We start from the raw sequence: 15908 nt of genomic DNA, 5'->3' as shown, positions 1-15908 counted from the left end.
AATAGGTAACCAGACATCCCTGCGCATTTTGTTCTGTTAGGAGTATTGCAGCTGACTGTATTTCTGAATTCAAGCAATATTTTAAACTTACAAGTGCTTTCGCTGGTAACCACCTCATCCTTTAGATTTAAACACAACGCATAAGTATTTTTTCCCTGACCTAACCCACCCATTTGCTGAAACTCTACATGGTATCAGAGCCTAGGTTTCCTTCCTGCTAGTGCTAGCCGCCCCAAATAGTACCATACAAGTTCTTCCTTTGACCACAAAAACCACCGTTGAGATGTAGAAATCCAGGCGGCGGGAGGCCGCATCAGGTGCTCTGCGTGGGTTGCGGCTATCACACACAGCGATGTGAGTTGTGTGTGATCGGCGGCTGCTCGCGCGGGGACAAAGAAGATGGTGAAGATCGTTTTGGTTTAGAAAGGAGAGAAGAGGAAGTTAATCCGTGGCAGAGAGATCTGGATCCGTGCGAGGGGGAGATGTTGGAGGCATGCAGAGTGGGCCAAGCCTTTGAGCGCAGGGCGGAGCCGGAGGTTGGTGCTGGACGTTGACCAACACGAGTCGGTCGATGTGGCCAGGTGCGGTCTGCCAGGTTGGCCAGGGCGCGCAGACGAGGCGCCATCCGAGTGGAAGTGATGAGAAAATGGAGATGTGAGGCTATGAGGATATGTTGTGATGGAGTTGATGAGGCTGTAGTTGAGTCGTGATGGAGTTGATGAGGCTGCGGTTTAGTGGTGATGGTGATGGTTGTGGATATGTCCAGGGGAAAGGCATGCGTGCCTGAGGTGAGACTGGTTGAGGCCTAACCGGGGGATAGGCATGGGTGCTTGAGGAGTGGATGGTTGAGGCAGGAGTTGGCTGGGGGTTTGTGGGAGAGACGGAAGAGGTCAGTGGCCGGGCAGAGTGGAGAAGAGAGGCTGAGGACATTGAGGCGAGTGTGGATGGTTCTGCGGAACTTGTGTGGTGAGGCAGTCGGGGTTGTTGAGGACATGTATGGTTAGGAGTTGTGCGTATCCCAGATGGTTGAAGCTGGATGTCTTCGCTACTGATGAAGAGATGAATCGAGATGACAAGATGATGGAAAGTGCAATGCTGTCATGTATCCTAGGAGTTATGCTGAAAGTTCATTACTCGTAGTTGTCATATGTGTAATGTTGTTGTTGCAAGATGGCCATGGTTGTTTACCCATGATCATCTTGAGGGGGTGTGTTGGACCATGAGTGAGTTTAGTAGCAGCGCTGTAGTAATATTGTATCTAGTGTGAGGCCCATAGAGGCCCATGTCCAGTGGTATTGTAACCCTAACTCAGATGATATAAATACAGAGTGTGGTGGTCTGAGTGACCTAACCCACCCATTCGCTGAAACTCTAAAAAATATGAGCCACCAATCATGAGCCGTTGAATGCTCTAAATGTCCACGATTGACAACAACAACAACAACAACAAAGCCTTTATTCCCAAACAAGTTGGGGTAGGCTATACAAGTCCACCATTGACACAATTACAATTTCTCACTATTTGGCCGTAGGCTACTGCTCTAGTTACATCATGTTTGATATCTTTCTGTGATCCTGTATTACATTTTTATGCACGTCATAATGCTTCTACTACTGTTTGGTGTCAATTTAATTATAGCAAATCCTTGTCTCGTAACTGTTTGTTGTTATTACACGTGCAGCAGGCACATCTTACACTCAGAAACATAGAGTAAAGCTCGCCTATAATCATGTAAGTACCTGCTGTTTTTTGTATATTGCTTAATGCAAACTTCTATATCTTGGATCCTGTTTCTGTTTACAATTGGCCTCTCCTTCATGCATAGGAGAAACAGTGAGGCACCAGGTTCTTCTGTCCAAGTACCTGATGAGGTCCGTGTGACTCAAAAAAAAGCTCACGTAAGTTCCCTGTTTTTTTTGGAATGTTAATTTACCTCCTGTGCGTAGTTCAATTGCATCATTTTCTGTATGTTGCACTACCTAAGTTGCCTAATGGAATCTAATAAAATACAAACAATGACCATATGGAACATTGCACACTGCCTTTGACCCATCTGGCATCCGGCATGCCTGAGTATAAGTTACATGATTTGGCTATGTTAAACAAGTCCTGAAATTGTATTATGTTAATTTTTTGCCTGTTGCTTCATTGAGTTTGCTTGTTGTTCCATGGCTAGCATGAAGTTTGATAGAAATGATCGTAGCTGAAATGATGCACTTCGTGTTTTTTTATTGCTTTATTCCTAACCTAGCTTCCTATTCTACTTGAAACATGATTGCTTTATTCCTAACCTAGCTTCCTATTCTACTTGAAACATTGTGAAAAAAATAGTTATATTACTTGTTTAAATGTCTAGCTTTGTTTTTCTGAGTCCCATTGACATGATGTGGTATATCCATATTCAAATGATCTGGCTGTTTATATAATACGCTCCATGTTCAATTGCTTCATTCATTTTCTAGTAAACTACTAGTAAGTAGCACGTGCTTTGCACGTCACGACATATATAATTTTAAAATATATTTCCATATTTCATTTGATGTTGATAATTATTATTTTTTCCTAAAATTAGTCACAAAGCCTAAAGTTTGGCTTTTGAAAAACTAATACACCCTAAAAGAAGTAATGGAAGGAGTAATATGTGAGTTCACTGCAATTAAGTTTTTTAGTCAGTATGAAATAGAAGTATATCCTAATACGAAAGTGACACAACTTTTTCATGGACACCCTATTAGGATTATGTATATTTTTTTGATTAGAGTCGAGAATTTTTAAGGATCTATCTTACCTTTTGCGGCATGCATATTGCACGACAAGACTATCTAATTTATATATTTCTACCATATTTTTTGAAATTTAAAATACATTATCCAATATCTATGTATAAATTTACTACCTCAATACTTTTTATGTGACCCACACATGGCCACCGTTAGATTTTATATCAAAACTGGTTTGTCATGAGGAAAAAAGTTAGACCTTAATATTAGTAAATATGAAATATTAGTACTAAATTAATATATAATATTTTATCAGCCTTGGTTGGTGGACCAATGAACTTCGTATCTTCGAGCTTGAAGATGATTCTTGTAACATAGTAATTGCTATTTGTTTTCCTAGCACAGAATTATATATCAAGATCTTCACATAACCATGTACGATGAAGATGATATTTTTCATAACAAAGTGCCAATGTAGACGATGGCATGTGCTTCTATAAACTCCCAAAACAAAAATGTTTTCTTGAGTAAAACAAAAGAACGGCTGAGATTAAATGATACATGTTTGGTATTAGGGGTGAGATGGCTGAGATTAAATGATACCATTATACCCTTTCGGGGGATTACACTATTTTAAATTTTGAGGGTATATAAAAGCTAAAGCCTTAGATTTTGTTGGCAAGTGAATGTTGTCATTGGCCCTATTATGGATTTTGCATTTCTATTGCCACTACTTGTACTGACATCTCGCTTCATTCGTGTTTAATTCGGTCCCGTTGGTACTCGAACCCGGGTGGGCTGGCTGCGCACTCGCAAGCCTTGCCACTGAGCTAGCACTCAGTTCTCAGATTAAGCAATGCCTCGTTATGCTTAATTTAAATGTTATGGCACTTCATCCAAGCCATACAATTAATTGTTGCATTGACCTTCTACGTTGTCGAAGGCACTATCTGAGTCATGCTTAAATCAATCATACATTATTTTCCTAATTGTATCCAATCCAACATGCACATGTTTTGACTGTATTTGGCTATTTGCTAGATTTCTTCTGTGCAGTGACCTGGCTTCGTTATTGGGCACATGATGTCTAGTTGCTTTGTTCATTGTATACATCATCGCCATGATCTAGTTTGGTTTGTTCTAAGAGGCATGTGGCTTAACTGGTTTCTTTGTTATATCTGCCCATGGTTCTTTCAAAATTATGTCAACAGTGATGTTTGTTTGCCGTGTATTGTATTGCATTTTAACTTGTATTGTCTTAGTTTCAGCCTGCAAACAAAGCTGTAATGTCAGTAGGGACATCCCATTTATCAAGTGTTGCGGTCATTTCACAGAGCAACAGTGACAGTGGCACGTGCTCTCATTGGTCCACTGAGTCCAGTACACCAACCGTTCCAGAAGAAATAGATGTACGAGGCTCTATTTTTGATTGCTTACTATGTTATATCAGCTCAATGATGCTCTTGAAATTGGAGGTCTTTTATTGCATCATATGATGTTGTAACTTGTTTTATCTAAATTTCAGGCTTCAAATAAAGCTACAAAGCCAGAAGCAAGGGCCAATGCCTCAAGTATTGATGTTTCACAAAGCAGCAGTGAGAGTGCATATTGCTCGCATAGGCCCATGGTATCTATTGCTCAACTTAATCCGGCACAAAGAGATTTGGGGGATGCACTCCAAGAGGCAGTTGATATATTTGGGCGGGAAAACATAGATGCTGATGAAATAATTGCCAACACACGCCAAGAGATACATGAATTGAAAAATAGGCAAACTTTGACAGAAAATGTTCTAAAGAATCTCCTATGCACTTGTCATGGTAAGCCAGTTGTGATGTGTCTGGGAATTGAAGGTGTCTAAATAAACTTTGATTCTGTTGTTCAGTCAAGTGGACTGCTGATGCCAATGCTGTAATTAATTACTGCTCAAAATTTCATTCAAAATTTCGTGGTCTGTAATAATTGCAATTTTTTTTGTTGTACTAAAATTAGATATGTTCCATGTGGCTGCTGTATTTTGTGTGAAATAATATCCTGATGTGTATTTCAATTAAACCATAAATCGGCTGCATGCTGTTTGAATCTGAGCGCACGTGTGAACTATTTTCTGCTGGTAATGCAATAAAGGTTGTTTCTTCAAAGACTACAAACATGGTAGCCCATTAATAATACCTTAATAATTATGCCTGCTAGCAAGATAGATGGTCCTTATTATAGTCAGGCATGCCAACTTGTATGATTAAAACTAGTTCGTACACATTAAATCTACCATCTGCATTTTTCTCTCTAATAACTTTTCTTTTTACACAACTCAACACTTGTCATGCTAATATGAAATTTGAGATGGCAAAACCTGGGAAAGATAAAGATATCACCAAAAACTCTTTCCTGCGAAATGCTGGGTTTTGAAGCCCAAGTCCAAGTCTTACTCTGCTCAAGTTTTGGAGGAACAACTCCAAGTAGAACGAGTTGCAACAGCTATGCTAAGAACAAAAGTTGACATGTTGAGATCGAGATTAGAAGCATGCAATGCCCTACATCACGAGGCCAATCAAGTTCGTTATAATCTCCCAAAGACTAAGAAAATGCCATAGATAATTGGAGATGAACACTACATAGTGAGTACATTGGTCTTGTGAAATGTTTCCTTAGATTATGGCACCTTTCCTACTTTTGTTGGTGGATTCATTTATCTGCGGTTGGGATCAACTTGGTAGTTGTTCTTGTGGATGTTATATAAATTAATTGCGTAGTCTTTTTCAATCAGTTCGAACTTAAATGGTATCATAGCCAAGGTCTCAAGTTTGAATTGTCGAACGTGTGGTTTAATTTAATCTCAGTTGGGCGGCAAAATCTCCCACCAATCCTGAAATATTTCAAACGCATTTTTGAATGTGATTAAGAAGATAGGGACAGAGATCCAGTGCCCCCACGTTCACAGGGCACAACGTGACCTGAGGCTTCCCATCCACCATTCGTTTCAATCCAACGGCAAGGAAAGCAACAGCGTGACCCGATTAATTTCTGCTGAACTGAAGAGCTGTTGTGTTCTCTCGAACCTAAAGAAATAGAGAAGGGAACAGAAGATGATTTTGGTTCCGAGCGCATCTAGCTGGGCCAAAAATGCGTCTGGTACACGCTCCAGTGGAGCGACGCATAGTGACTGGGCCATTCACAGCGATGCAAACATGCCTAAATATGCGCCTCAGATCCGTCACGCGGACGCTGCGTGGACGCGTAAAGTGTCCGCTCGCATCTGGCGGACATTTCGTTGGGCCCGCCTGGCAATGACCTAGCGTCGATGCGTCTTCTCAGCGGCGCCGCTTCGGCAGTCTACGGTCGCGTAAAATGGCGATGCCTCGCGTGGCACGCGCTGTCACCTACCTCTGCGAATGGCGATGCCATGCGTGCCGCGGCCGTAGCGTGCCTCCGACCTATATAAACAGGAGCGCACGCATATCATCTCCTCCCACACTAAATAACGGTGAGTAGGAGGTTGAGCGGCATCGGCTAGGGTTTAGTGTGGGAGGAGACGATATGCGCGCACCCCTGTATATATATGTCGGAGGCAGGCGACGGTCGCTGCACGCATGGCATCGCCATTACGCGGCCGCAGACTGCCGAAGCGGCGCCGCTGAGAAGACGCATCGACGCTGGGTCACAGCCAAGCGGGCCCGACGAAACGTTCGCCAGACGCGAGCGGACACTTTACGCGTCCACGCATCGTCCGCGCGACGGATCCAAGACGCATATCTGGGCATGTTTGCGTCACTGCGAACGGCCCAGTCACTATGCATCGTCCCGCTGGAGTTTGTACCAGACGCATGTTTGGCCCGGCCAGATGCGCTCGGAACCGAAATCATCTTCTGTTCCCTTCTCTATTTCTTCAGGTTCGAGAGAACACAGCAGCTCTTCAGTTCAGCAGAAATTAATCGGGTCACGCTGTTGCTTTCCTTGCCGTTGGGTTGAAACGAATGGTGGATGGGAAGCCTCAGGTCACGCTGTGCCCTGTGAACGTGGGGGCACTGGATCTCTGTCCAGAAGATAGATCATGATCATGGTAGTGATTTTGCACTCGGCCTTGAACAGAGGTACTAGTACGGTCTCACAATTTTTTATCATTATAGTTGGACCTTAGCCAAATTCAAAATCTCATAGCGACAAAACTTCCCGCCCACAAAATACAAAAATTTCACACGCTTCCAAATTCCCATTCTACCCCTGTGGAGATGACAGCAAAGTCAGTTGGTGGGGGGGTCTGCCCGTCATTTTTTCGATCACCACCTCCCTAGCCCGGAAAGCCTCACAAAAAAAATTCATTTCCCTCAGACCACCCACCGGAACTTCCCAAGTCCCTCTCTCCCACCTCCACGACCACCGCACCGGAACATCCCCGCCGGACTTCCCTGGCCTACCCGAGGCCTCGCGATCCTCGTCATCCGGCTGCCTGCCGGAGCCGCTTCATCAACGCCGTCATCAACCGGACCGGGTCATCGCCGCCGAACCTCGAAACCATATGCTCATCCAGCAGTCTACCGCAGTCTCTTAAGCTGCGGTATCGTCCACCCCACCGGAGCCGCTTCGCCGGATCTGTCGTCCACCGCATCGGATCTTGCTCACCGACACCGCTGTGCATGAACCAGATCTGCTTCACCGGCGCCGTGCATGATCTAAACTCTTCTACTGTCGCTTTTCTATTGCTTGCCTGCAAGTTCTTGTTTAATCTTGGGGGAACCTGTTTGTGCTAACGACGCACCGTTACGTTTTTGCAGATGAGATGTGTAACCATGAATTGTAATGGCCGTTGCTGGCGTGTAGTTGACGTGGGAGTTAGAAATCTTTGTGGTGTAACTTCAGTTCCCCGGCAACGGCGCCAGAAAAAGAGCTTGATACGCGTACAGCACGCGTCCGTTGGGAACCCCAAGAGGAAGGTGTGATGCGTACAGCGGCAAGTTTTCCCTCAGTATGAAACCAAGGTTTATCGAACCAGTAGGAGCCAAGAAGCACGTTGAAGGTTGATGGCGGCGAGATGTAGTGCGGCGCAACACCAGGGATTCCGACGCCAACGTGGAACCTGCACAACACAAACCAAGTACTTTGCCCCAACGAAACAGCAAGGTTGTCAATCTCACCGGCTTGCTGTAACAAAGGATTAGATGTATAGTGTGGATGATGATTGTTTGCAGAAAACAGTAGAACAGTATTGCAGTAGATTGTATTTCAGTAAAGAGAATTGGACCGGGGTCCACAGTTCACTAGAGGTGTCTCTCCCATAAGATAAACAGCATGTTGGGTGAACAAATTACAGTTGGGCAATTGACAAATAAAGAGGGCATGACCATGCACATACATATTATGATGAGTATTGTGAGATTTAATTGGGCATTACGACAAAGTACATAGACCACTATCCAGCATGCATCTATGCCTAAAAAGTCCACCTTCAAAGTTATCATCCGAACCCTCCGGTATTAAGTTGCTAACAACAGACAATTGCATTAAGTATTGCGCGTAATGTAATCAAGAACTACATCCTCGAACATAGCACCAATGTTTTATCCCTAGTGGAAACAGCACATCCATAATCTTAGAGATTTCTGTCACTTCCTGCAGTTCACGGAGACATGAACCCACTATCGAGCATAAATACTCCCTCTTGGAGTTACAAGCATCTACTTGGCCAGAGCATCTACTAGTAACGGAGAGCATGCAAGATCATAAACAACACATAGATATAAATTGATAATCAACATAACAAGTATTCTCTATTCATCGGATCCCAACAAACGCAACATATAGAATTACAGATAGATGATCTTGATCATGTTCGGCAGCTCACAAGACCCGACAATTAAGCACAATGAGGAGAAGACAACCATCTAGCTACTGCTATGGACCCATAGTCCAGGGGTAGACTACTCACACATCACTCCGGAGGCGACCATGGCGGCGTAGAGTCCTCCGGGAGATGATTCCCCTCTCCGGCAGGGTGCCGGAGGCGATCTCCTGAATCCCCCGAGATGGGATTGGCGGCGGCGGCGTCTCTGGAAGGTTTTCCGTATCGTGGCTCTCGGTACTGGGGGTTTCGCGACGAAGGCTATTTGTAGGCGGAAGGGCAGGTCAAGGGGCATCACGAGGGGCCCACACCATAGGTCGGCGCGGCTAGGGCTTGGGCCGCGCCGCCCTGTGGTTTGGCCACCTCGTGGCCCCACTTCGTTGACTCTTCGGTCTTCTGGAAGCTTCGTGGCAAAATAGGACCCTGGGCGTTGATTTTGTCCAATTCCGAGAATATTTCCTTACTAGGATTTCTGAAACCAAAAACAGCAGAAAACAAAGAATCGCACTTCGGCATCTTGTTAATAGGTTAGTTCCAGAAAATGCACGAATATGACATAAAGTGTGCACAAAACATGTAGATAACATCAGTAATGTGGCATGGAACATAAGAAATTATCGATACGTCGGATACGTATCAGCATCCCCAAGCTTAGTTCCTGCTCGTCCCGAGCAGGTAAACGATAAACAAAGATAATTTCTGGAGTGACATGCCATCATAACCTTGATCATACTATTTGTAAGCATATGTAGTGAACGCAGCGGTCAAAACAATGTATATGACATGAGTAAACAAGTGAATCATATAGCAAAGACTTTTCATGAATAGTACTTCAAGACAAGCATCAATAAGTCTTGCATAAGAGTTAACTCATAAAGCAATAATTCATAGTAGAGGCATTGAAGCAACACAAAGGAAGATGAAGTTTCAGTGGTTGCTTTCAACTTGTAACATGTATATCTCATGGATATTGTCAACATAGAGTAATATAATAAGTGCAATATGCAAGTATGTAGGAATCAATGCACAATTCACACAAGTGTTTGCTTCTTGAGATGGAGAGAAATAGGTGAACTGACTCAACATAAAAGTAAAAGAATGGTCCTTCAAAGAGGAAAAGCATCGATTGCTATATTTGTCCTAGAGCTTTGATTTTGAAAACATATAGAGAGCAATAAAAGTAAAATTTTGAGAGGTGTTTGTTGTTGTCAACGAATGGTAGTGGGCACTCTAACCCCCTTGCCGGACAAACCTTCAAAGAGCGGCTCCCATTTTATTTTATTTTATTTTTGTGTGGCACTCCTTCCAACCTTTCTTTCACAAACCATGGCTAACCGAATCCTTCGGGTGCCTGCCAACAATCTCATACCATGAAGGAGTGCCTTTTTATTTTAGTTTTATTATGATGACACTCCTCCCCACCTTTGCTTTCTCAAGCCATGGCTAACCGAATCCTTCGGGTGCCGTCCAACAATCACATACCATGGAGGAGTGTCTTTTTTTATTAATTAATTTGGGACTGGGAATCCCATTGCCAGCTCTTTTTGCAAAATTATTGGATAAGCGGATGAAGCCACTAGTCCATTGGTGAAAGTTGCCCAACAAGATTGAAAGATAAACACCACATACTTCCTCATGAGCTATAAAACATTGACACAAATCAGAGGTGATAAATTTTGAATTGTTTAAAGGTAGCACTCAAGCAATATACTTTGGAATAGCGTAGAAATACCATGTAGTAGGTAGGTATGGTGGACACAAATGGCATAGTGGTTGGCTCAAGTATTTTGGATGCATGAGAAGTATTCCCTCTCGATACAAGGTTTAGGCTAGCAAGGCTATTTGAAACAAACACAAGGATGAACCGGTGCAGCAAAACTCACATAAAAGACATATTGAAAACATTATAAGACTCTACACCGTCTTCCTTGTTGTTCAAACTCAATACTAGAAATTATCTAGACCTTAGAGAGACCAAATATGCAAACCAAATTTTAGCATGCTCTATGTATTTCTTCATTAATAGGTGCAAAGTATATGATGCAAGAGCTTAAACATGAGCACAAAAATTTCCAAGTATCACATTATCCAAGACATTTTAGCAAATTACTACATGTATCATTTTCCAATTCCAACCATATAACAATTTAACGAAGAAGAAACTTCGCAATGAATATTATGAGTAAAGCCTAAGGACATACTTGTCCATATGCTACAGCGGAGCGTGTCTCTCTCCCACAAAGTGAATGCTAGGATCCATTTTATTCAAACAAAACAAAAATAAAAACAAACCGACGCTCCAAGAAAAGCACATAAGATGTGATGGAATAAAAATATAGTTTCAGGGGAGGAACCTGATAATGTTGTCGATGAAGAAGGGGATGCCTTGGGCATCCCCAAGCTTAGACGCTTGAGTCTTCTTGATATATGCAGGGGTGAACCACCGGGGCATCCCCAAGCTTAGAGCTTTCACTCTCCTTGATCATGTTGTATCATCTCCCTCTCTTGATCCTTGAAAACTTCCTCCACACCAAACTTAGAACAACTCATTAGAGGGTTAGTGCACAATCAAAATATACATGTTCAGAGGTGACATAATCATTCTTAACACTTCTGGACATTGCACAAAGCTACTGAAAGTCAATGGAATCGAAATATCCATCGATCATAACAAAACTGGCAATGCGAAATAAAAGGCAGAATCTGTCAAAACAGAACAGTTCGTATTGACGAATTTTATTGAGGCACCAGACTTGCTCAAATGAAAATGCTCAAATAGAATGAAAGTTGCGTACGTATCTGAGGATCACTCACGTAAATTGGCATAATTTTCTGAGTTACCTACAGATTATTTTGCCCAGATTCGTGACAGCAAAGAAATCTGTTTCTGCGCAGTAATCCAAATCTAGTATGAACTTTACTATCAACGACTTTACTTGGCACAATAAAACACTAAACTAAGATAAGGAGAGGTTGCTACAGTAGTAAACAACTTCCAAGACACAAAATAAAAATAAAGTACTGTAGTAAAAACATGGGTTGTCTCCCATAAGCGCTTTTCTTTAATGCCTTTCAGCTAGGCACAGAAAGTGTGTATCAAGTATTGTCAAGAGACGAAGTGTCAACATCATATTTTGTCCTAATAATAGAATCAAAAGGTAACTTCATTCTCTTTCTAGGGAAGTGTTCCATACCTTTCTTGAGCGGAAATTGATATTTAATATTACCTTCCTTCATATCAATGATAGCACCAACAGTTCGAAGAAAAGGTCTTCCCAATATAATGGGACAAGATGCATTGCATTCAATATCCAAGACAACAAAATCAACGGGGACAAGGTTATTGTTAATGGTAATACGAACATTATCAACTTTCCCCAAAGGTTTCTTTGTAGAATGATCAGCAAGATTAACATCCAAATAACAATTTTTCAGCGGTGGCAAGTCAAGCATATTATAGATTTTCTTAGGCATAACAGAAATACTTGCACCAAGATCACATAAAGCATTACAATAAAAATCTTTAACCTTCATCTTAATGATGGGTTCCCAACCATCCTCTAGCTTCCTAGGAATAGAGGCTTCGCGCTCTAGTTTCTCTTCTCTAGCTTTTATGAGAGCATTTGTAATATGTTTCGTGAAAGCCAAGTTTATAGCACTAGCATTAGGACTCTTAGCAAGTTTTTGTAAGAACTTTATAACTTCAGAGATATGACAATCATCAAAATCCAAACCATTATAATCTAAAGCAATGGGATCATCATCCCCAATGTTGGAAAAAATTTCAGCAGCTTTATCACAGTGCTTTCAGCTTTTTAGCAGTTTCAGGCAGTTTCTCGCGCTTTGCATTAGAAGTGGAAACATTGCCAACACCAATTATTTTACCATTAAAAGTAGGAGGTGCAGAAACATGTGTAGCATTAGCATTACTAGTGGTGGTAATAGTCCAAACTTTAGCTATATTCTCTTCTTTTTCATTTTCTTCTCTTTCCCACCTAGCACGCAATCCGGCCATCAATCTTATATTCTCATTAATTCTAACTTGAATGGCATTTGCTGTAGTAGTAATTTTATTATGATGATTTTCATTAGGCATAACTTTTGATTTCAAAAGATCAACATCAGCAGCAAGACTATCGACTTTAGAAGCAAGTATATCAATTTTCCCAAGCTTTTCTTCAACAGATTTGTTAAAAGCAGTTTGTGTACTAATAAATTCTTTAAGCATGGCTTCAAGTCCAGGGGGTGTATTCCTATTATTGTTGTAAGAATTCCCATAAGAATTACCATAGCCGTTGCCATTATTATAAGGATATGGCCTATAGTTGTTACTAGAATTGTTCCGGTAAGCATTGTTGTTGAAATTATTATTTTTAATGAAGTTTACATCAAAATGTTCTTCTTGAGCAACCAATGAAGCTAACGGAAAATTATTAGGATCAATATTTGTCCTATCATTCACAAGCATAGACATAATAGCATCAATCTTATCACTCAAGGAAGAGGTTTCTTCGACAGAATTTACCTTCTTACCTTGTGGAGCTCTTTCCGTGTGCCATTCAGAGTAGTTGATCATCATATTATCAAGAAGCTTTGTTGCTTCACCAAGAGTCATGGACATAAAGGTACCTCCAGTAGCTGAATCCAATAGGTTCCGCGAAGAAAAATTCAGTCCTGCATAAAAGGTTTGGATGATCATCCAAGTAGTCAGTCCATGGGTTGGGCGATTTTTAACCAAAGATTTCATTCTTTCCCATGCTTGTGCAACATGTTCAGTATCCAATTGTTTAAAATTCATTATGCTACTCCTCAAAGATATAATTTTAGCAGGGGGATAATATCTACCAATAAAAGCATCCTTGCATTTAGTCCATGAATCAATACTATTCTTAGGCAGAGATAGCAACCAATCTTTAGCTCTTCCTCTTAATGAGAAAGGGAACAATTTTAACTTTATAATGTCACCATCTACATCTTTATATTTTTGCATTTCACATAGTTCAACAAAATTATTAAGATGGGCAGCAGCATCATCAGAACTAACACCAGAAAATTGCTCTCGCATAACAAGATTTAGTAAAGCAGGTTTAATTTCAAAGAATTCTGCTGTAGTAGCAGGTGGAGCAATAGGTGTGCATAAGAAATCATTATTATTTGTGGTTGTGAAGTCACACAACTTAGTATTTTCAGGAGTACCCATTTTAGCAACAGTAAATAAAGCAAACTAGATAAAGTAAATGCAAGTAACTAATTTTTTTGTGTTTTTGATATAGAGTGCAAGATAGTAAATAGAGTAAAACTAGCAACTAATTTTTTTGTATTTTGATTTAGTGCAGCAAACAAAGTAGTAAATAAAACTAAGCAAGACAAAAACAAAGTAAAGAGATTGCGATGTGGAGACTCCCCTTGCAGCGTGTCTTGATCTCCCCGGCAACGGCGCCAGAAAAAGAGTTGCTGGCGTGTAGTTGACGTGGGAGTTAGAAATCTTTGTGGTGTAACTTCAGTTCCCCGGCAACGGCGCCAGAAAAAGAGCTTGATACGCGTACAGCACGCGTCCGTTGGGAACCCCAAGAGGAAGGTGTAATGCGTACAGCGGCAAGTTTTCCCTCAGTATGAAACCAAGGTTTATCGAACCAGTAGGAGCCAAGAAGCACGTTGAAGGTTGATGGCGGCGAGATGTAGTGCGGCGCAACACCAGGGATTCCGGCGCCAACGTGGAACCTGCACAACACAAACCAAGTACTTTGCCCCAACGAAACAGCGAGGTTGTCAATCTCACCGGCTTGCTATAACAAAGGATTAGATGTATAGTGTGGATGATGATTGTTTGCAGAAACAAAGTAGAACAAGATTGCAAGAGATTGTATTTCAGTAAAGAGAATTGGACCGGGGTCCACAGTTCACTAGAGGTGTCTCTCCCATAAGATAAACAGCATGTTGGGTGAACAAATTACAGTTGGGCAATTGACAAATGAAGAGGGCATGACCATGCACATACATATTATGATGAGTATTGTGAGATTTAATTGGGCATTACGACAAAGTACATAGACCGCTATCCAACATGCATCTATGCCTAAAAAGTCCACCTTCAGGTTATCATCCGAACCCCCTCCAGTATTAAGTTGCTAACAACAGACAATTGCATTAAGTATTGCGCGTAATGTAATCAGTAACTACATCCTCGAACATAGCACCAATGTTTTATCCCTAGTGGCAACATCACATCCATAATCTTAGAGATTTCTGTCACTTCCCCAGAATCACGGAGACATGAACCCACTATCGAGCATAAATACTCCCTCTTGGAGTTACAAGCATCTACTTGGCCAGAGCATCTACTAGTAACGGAGAGCATGCAAGATCATAAACAACACATAGATATAAATTGATAATCAACATAACAAGTATTCTCTATTCATCGGATCCCAACAAACGCAACATATAGAATTACAGATAGATGATCTTGATCATGTTCGGCAGCTCACAAGACCCGACAATTAAGCACAATGAGGAGAAGACAACCATCTAGCTACTGCTATCGACCCATAGTCCAGGGGTAGACTACTCACACATCACTCCGGAGGCGACCATGGCGGCGTAGAGTCCTCCGGGAGATGATTCCCCTCTCCGGCAGGGTGCCGGAGGCGATCTCCTGAATCCCCCGAGATGGGATTGGCGGCGGCGGCGTCTCTGGAAGGTTTTCCGTATCGTGGCTCTCGGTACTGGGGGTTTCGCGACGAAGGCTATTATTAGGCGGAAGGGCAGGTCAAGGGGCGTCACGAGGGGCCCACACCATAGGTCGGCGCGGCCAGGGCTTGGGCCGCGCCGCCCTGTGGTTTGGCCACCTCGTGGCCCCACTTCGTTGACTCTTCGGTCTTCTGGAAGCTTCGTGGCAAAATAGGACCCTGGGCGTTGATTTCGTCCAATTCCGAGAATATTTCCTTACTAGGATTTCTGAAACCAAAAACAGCAGAAATTAGCAACTGGCACTTCGGCATCTTGTTAATAGGTTAGTTCCAGAAAATGCACGAATATGACATAAAGTGTGCACAAAACATGTAGATAACATCAATAATGTGGCATGGAACATAAGAAATTATCGATACGTCGGAGACGTATCAGCCGTCTCTCCAACCCCAAGTAGCACATGTAGTGTGCTTCATCACCGGATCTATCAACCCCAGGAAGATCTGCTGTGACTCCCACAGAGTGCTTCTCCTAATGTAAGTCCCTTGTTTTAGCGCCATGTTCTGTGTTTAGATGCTTGTTTGTCTGAAGCTCTTTTAGTTCATTCCTAGCTATGACCGTAACACCTTTCTATTTTCTAGTTCATTGCTAACTTTAAGCA

The sequence above is a fragment of the Lolium perenne genome, chromosome 1 (assembly GCF_019359855.2).
Source record: "Lolium perenne isolate Kyuss_39 chromosome 1, Kyuss_2.0, whole genome shotgun sequence".
In the NCBI taxonomy this organism is placed as follows: domain Eukaryota; kingdom Viridiplantae; phylum Streptophyta; class Magnoliopsida; order Poales; family Poaceae; genus Lolium; species Lolium perenne.
Note: the sequence above shows the minus strand (reverse complement) of the source record.